Source organism: Gossypium hirsutum, chromosome D11 (assembly GCF_007990345.1).
Source record: "Gossypium hirsutum isolate 1008001.06 chromosome D11, Gossypium_hirsutum_v2.1, whole genome shotgun sequence".
NCBI classification, from domain to species: Eukaryota; Viridiplantae; Streptophyta; class Magnoliopsida; order Malvales; family Malvaceae; genus Gossypium; species Gossypium hirsutum.
The window spans coordinates 64,715,480-64,721,479 of NC_053447.1; positions in this window are offsets into that span (position 1 = coordinate 64,715,480).

Below are 6,000 nucleotides of genomic sequence, written 5' to 3' on the forward strand. Positions count from 1 at the left end.
TTTATTTCCGACCTCTCCAAAAAAAATTTCTAACTCCACCACGGCTTGAAAGCTAAATCATAATATGTAGATATGTCTACAAACTTAATATATAATCTTAGCTATGATTAAAAGAAATTCTAAAATACCAACAGGTGATTAGATGAAGTACTTTTGCCCTAGGCATTTGGATCCTGAAGTTGTCATTGTTGTGAGGGCCTTATGCAATTCTCATTCTCGACTTGAATAAGATTAGTCTTAGACCGTAAAACAGACAACAACACATATGATTATACCCAAAATAATCTAAATTTTTTAACAATTATATAAATACAAAAGAATATTTTAAAATATAAAAAAAATAAGACACAATAGTATAACATCAGTAATGAAATTCGCTTCAAATGAAAGGGTGTCAAATTGAATAAATGTGTAAAAATTGAGAGTTAAATTTATTATATCAATGGACATTTTGCTACTTTATCTAAGGTACAAAGTCCAATATGCCCATTTTTGGATGGAAAACTAAAAATGCAGTCTAAGATATATGTACAAGGACTTCTATGGGACTTTTGCTCCTTTTGTTTTCTTTTGTTGCGTAGCTACATTGTATAGAAGGTTAAACATTTCTGGTAGGTTGGGTACCTTTTTGTTGTATGGATTTTGGACTGAATGCGGAATATACTTACCTTAATAAAAAAAATTTCCAGTAATTGAAAGACATATTGGAGTTTGAGCGACCATAGCCTTTTCAAGGAAATAGGGGGCCAAACCTGACTGTGCTTGATATAACAAAACTATGTTATCCAAATTTGGGATGTGTAAAATACGAGTGAATATTCACCATGCGTATAATAAAAGGGTAAATAACGTAGATAAAAAAATAAGTCTAAAAAATTAATAGGTGCTTCTTCCCCGATTGGCCCATGAATTGAAAAAAAATTTCATCCCTTTTAGTTGCGGCCCTTCCTCTAACTCTTCATAGATATTGCATTTGCACTTTACAAGAGAACTGCTACCTATTGATCCATAACCATTAGAGTGTTGATGGACATCTTCAAAATTCGCAAAACATTGATTTTAATGCAGCTTTTTCATTCCATCTCTTCCAAATCTTTCTCATACACTATTCTAACACCACACTTCTTCACCTTAACGCTGCAATAACATGTGAAAGACAACTCAAGTTCATCGTGTTCCTGGTCCGAGTAATATGTTGTCAATAAATTGTTGGTTTCAGGTTCACCGCATTTATCCTCCAAAGTAAATGGATATAATTTGTCACGCGACCAATAACAAAGAAAAAGGCGATCCTTCACTATCGGATTGTCGTATTGTTTGCCTATAAAATAGCCATGGTCCTCCATACGTCGAGAATTTCCATTTAGGAAAATGGATTCATCACAACCAGATTGTACTGAATTTCTACAATGGATAACAGCTTTACACGAGATTAACTCATCTCTCGAAGCATCATCATTGACAAGAATGAAGCACAAAGCAACTCCCACCCATTGACTGTCAGTCCAAATATTTGGAGGTAGTGATACCTCTATTAATGAAGAGGCAACTCTCAGATGTTTTTCTTCAAGTTACAAATACCTGCAAAATTAAACACCCGCCATTTGGTAACTAAAATAAAGAAATTTTAAGAATGAGATTTTGTAAGTGAAAAGGAGGTAAAATATTTATTTTACCTTAAGGTGTTCTTTAAGAAATGTTATTGCTTTGATGTTTTTAGCCAATTTGTAGCAGTTAGCAGCAAAAATCCAAGTGTTATCCACTGAATTGCAAACTTTTGGCGGATTTGCAACAATTTCAGGAGAAGCACAATCAATTATGCTCACACTTCCTTAACTTGTTGGAAGCTGAGGCAACGATTTAAGCCTCTTGCAAGTTGCCAATCCAAGAAATTCAAGCTTGGAAATTTGAGTAAGAGACGACAGAATGCTGATAAAACTGTTACCATCAAGGTCAAGTGGTTTCAAAGAGGATAGACAAGAAATATCACTAGGAATATCTCCTCGACAAAGTTTGCAGTCCCTTAAACTTAGCCTTGCTAATGATCTCAAACCGAAAAACAAAGGCAACATCAAAGCCATAGAATTTGTCCTTCCTCTTTGGATTACCTTGAAAATGGAAGGCAGATGTTGTCGTAACTTAGATGAAGGTCCCTTGCTCCCATTAAAAGACAAAACTTTAAGATTTTTAAATTTAAAAAAGAAAGGTGGTGGTTTTGTCATGGTTGTTTCACTTAAGTCAAGCTCCTCCAAGAATTCTATTTGCTGCAAATTCTCTGCCAAATTTTCAACTTTATAACAACCAGAAAGATTAAGAGTTTTTAAACTTTCAGATTTAACATAACAAGTTTCTCGAGGTTTCCAATTGAAGAAGGAAGTTCTTGAATGCCTGTCTCCTCTAAATAGAGCTCCAACAAATCTTCCATTTTGCCATCAATCTTTAGAAACCTCACAAGTTTTGAGCAGCCTGACAAAATTGAGAATCAAATTTAACTTAAACAAAGAATAAAAGGCAAAGTGATAAAAAATATAAATGCTAAGGACTAAATTAATATTTTGCCTATATTTTTCTTATTTTATATTTGCTATATAGATATATGATTAATCTTTAAAATATATAAAAGCAAATTTAAAAGATTAAACTAGACACATATCACAATTAATACATAACTTGGGTCTCTAACAATTTTGAACAAAAATGAATGAAAGGACAATTTTACTTGACGAAATTAGTCAAATAACAAAATAAAAGGATGATTATAACCTCTAAACATGGTCAAAGGATTCACACCTTATTTAATAGTTGCTTCTTCATGGAAAAATCAAAACTTCCTTCACATTTTATCTCCAGCCGATTACATTTCTTCAATCTGAGATCATAAAATTTAATTATATAAAAATAATAATATTTTGAATGCTATATAAAAAATATATCGAAAATGAACTTTAAATGGAATAAAAAAACTGTAAATAATATGATAGACAAAGAAAAGTCATAAAAAAAAAGAATTAATAGGACAAGGCCAATGAAGTAGTTTACCACAATTAGTATTTCTTCCCAAGTCTGCTCATTATAGAACTGATAATTTTTTGCATTCGTTTTGGTTGCGGCCCTTCATCCATCTCCTCGTAGATATTAAGTTTTCGCTTTATTAGGGAACCGTTACCTTTTGATCCATCATCAGCAGAGTGTTGCTGGTTATCTTCAAAATTTGCACAACACTAACTACTATGCAGCTCTTGTATTTGTTCCATCTCTTCCAAATCTCTCATACACTATTCTAACACCACACTTCTTCACCTTAACACTGTTAAACTGGGGATCTGTGAACGACAACTTAAGTTGATAGCATTCCTGATCTAAGCAAACTGTTGTCCAAAAATTATTGGTTTCGCGTTCACCACATTTGTCTTCCAAGTAAATTGGATACAACTTGTCACGCGAGAAATAACGAATTAAAATGTGGTCCTTCATTACGGGCCGTTCAAAATGTTGAGAGTTGGCCTGCAATGCAACATGAAACCAGCAGCATTCTGCCATCGAGGTCAGCAACTTTGCTTGGAGCGCAAGACTGAAGCTGGACCGAATGAAGCAATCTGTTTTGGTCACTTTGTTCCTATGTAATTTAGTTTAGTTCAATTCTAACTTACTTACAAAGTTAGTAGGATTATGTTTGTGATGTGCTCTTGATGTAAAAGCTGAAATGTCAGCTTATCCTTTGTATTTTGTTTAAGTTAGTTGTTGACACCATTTTTTAGATGAAAATGGGGTCGACTTGGATTTTGAATATGAAAACGAAAATAGGAGTCGCCACCAATCTTTTTTTTTATGAGGTGTGATCGGATCACCTCGTAAAAGTGGTTATTTTTAATAAACAATTTAATTTTATTAAAACAACGAGTTTGGTCCATGAAATATAAAGAAATGGGTTCGGGAGTCGGTTACGTACGAGGAAGGATTAGCACCCTCGTAACGCCCAAAATTGGTACCTAGTTGATTGGTTAATGTCTTAATGTCGAAAATTGAAAACTTTAAAGAATTTTAAAAATACGATCCTTGTATTAAAATGTTGAAATTTTTTGGGAAACGAAGCATATTTTATGTTAATCGAGAAAAAGACATCATATCCAGTAAGTTAGGACACAATGTCTTGAATTCCCAATACGCGAATGAATGCCAAAAATTTACTTATTTAAAAGATATTTAGTTATCTCGGATTTTAAAAAAAGGGATTAAGCCCAATAAGTTAAGACTTAATTTTTTCTTAATCTCCGAGGTCATTTAAAACTTAGGTTTTAAAAAGAGACTAGTGTAATAAAGTTTAAAAGGATATTCAATTGTTTAAGTCAGATGAAGAAATCGCAACTCAATACGTTAGGGCACAATTTCTCAAAATGTTAAACATTGAATATTGCTTTTATTTTTTTTTTAGAAAAATTCTCATCTCGGGAAAACAACATGTCATACCCAATGCGTTAGGGCACAACTTATTGAATTCCCGATGATGAGCTTTTTATTATTTTTTAAAAGAGTAATATCGATTATTTAGATTCAACGAAAAAAAATGAAACCCAATACGTTAGGGCTCGATTCTCTCAAAGATTTCAAATACCGAGTATTACTCGTATTTTTAAAATATCTTCTTTTTTGAAATCTAAATAAAAATGGGTGTAATGGAATAACAATAATGATGATGTAAGTAAAATAATACAAGCAAAAACAAAAGATAAATAAATAAGAAGACAAATATATATATATGTATAAATATATAAATAAAATCAATTACGTATGCACAATAACAGGTAATAAACAAACAAAAATTGTAAAGCATAACAAATAATACTAACTGACATGTAAATAAATAAATAAATGAAGAAAATAAATAAAAGATATATTATAAAATATAAAAATATAAGTATTTTTTTATATGTCTAAATAGATTATAAAATACAAAAATATATAAAAATATAAGTATGTACGTTAATAAAAAATGTGCAGATATATATATTTATGCAAATTAAAAAATATGTACGTATATATATTATAAAAACTTATTCACATTTATATATATACATATTTGAAATTGTAAAATAATTAAAAAAATGTACATATAAATATATATAAAACATGGGATGTACGTATGTATACTAAAATAATTGTATGTATGTATATGCATATAACATAATTTAAAGTAAAAATGTATTTAATAATAATAATAATAATAGTTTTAATAACAATATATAATAATAAAAAACAATAATAATAATAATTATTATTATTATTATTTATATTATTATTATTATTATTATTATTATTATTATTATTATTATACTCCTCAATATTCTCTTTTATCATCTTTATATGATTTTCTTATTTTATCAAAAAATCAATTAGACATTATTCAATTTATTACTACTTTTATTATATATCAATTTTAGGGATGTTACATTTATACTTGTGCCATAGGACTTTTTGTATATTTACAATTTAGTCCCTTCCTTAATGCATCATGTCATGCTTCTTGATTTAACTCTCTTTTGATATATTGCAACTTTCATTTTATTTAATCTTATACATTATGTCGCTAAGATTTTATCTCATACTATTTACGAAAAGGGAGTTTTGAGGATGTTACACAAACAAAGAATATGAGGCAAAGTGATAAAAAAATGTAAACGTAGAGGACTAAATTGATACTTTCCTACATTATTTTTATTTAATGTTTCAAATATATAGAAATAATTTTAAAAGATTAAATTAGACACATATCACATTTAACACATAACTTGGTGTCTAACAATTTCGAACAAAAATAAAACAACAATATTACTTTACGAAAATAGTCAAAGGATGATTATAACCTAAACATTGTCAAAGGATTCACACCTTACTTATTAGCTGCTTCTTCGTGGAACAATCAAAACTTCCTCCACATTTTATCTCCAGCCCATTACATTTCTTCAATCTGCGATCATAAAATGTATTTATATAAAAAAAACA